We start from the raw sequence: 262 nt of genomic DNA, 5'->3' as shown, positions 1-262 counted from the left end.
ATTCCCTCTCCCAACTTGAATGAGTTTTTCTCCTATGTGGACGTGAATTAGATTGGCTACTGGCTTCATGTCAGTATTGAGTACACTGGATACTTGCTTTTCCATTCTTGTGATACTAAGAAGAACATGTTTCAACTTCATCCAGGTTAATATAAAAGATGTGATGTCCATCACATCAAAAGATGTGTGACCATCTTTCTTATGGCTGAATATTATTTCATGCTATATATATACCACACTTTATTAATCCATTCCTGGGTTG

This window comes from Otolemur garnettii, unplaced genomic scaffold (genome assembly GCF_000181295.1).
Source record: "Otolemur garnettii isolate 467f Iridium unplaced genomic scaffold, OtoGar3 scaffold00054, whole genome shotgun sequence".
Taxonomy (NCBI): Eukaryota; Metazoa; Chordata; class Mammalia; order Primates; family Galagidae; genus Otolemur; species Otolemur garnettii.
Note: the sequence above shows the minus strand (reverse complement) of the source record.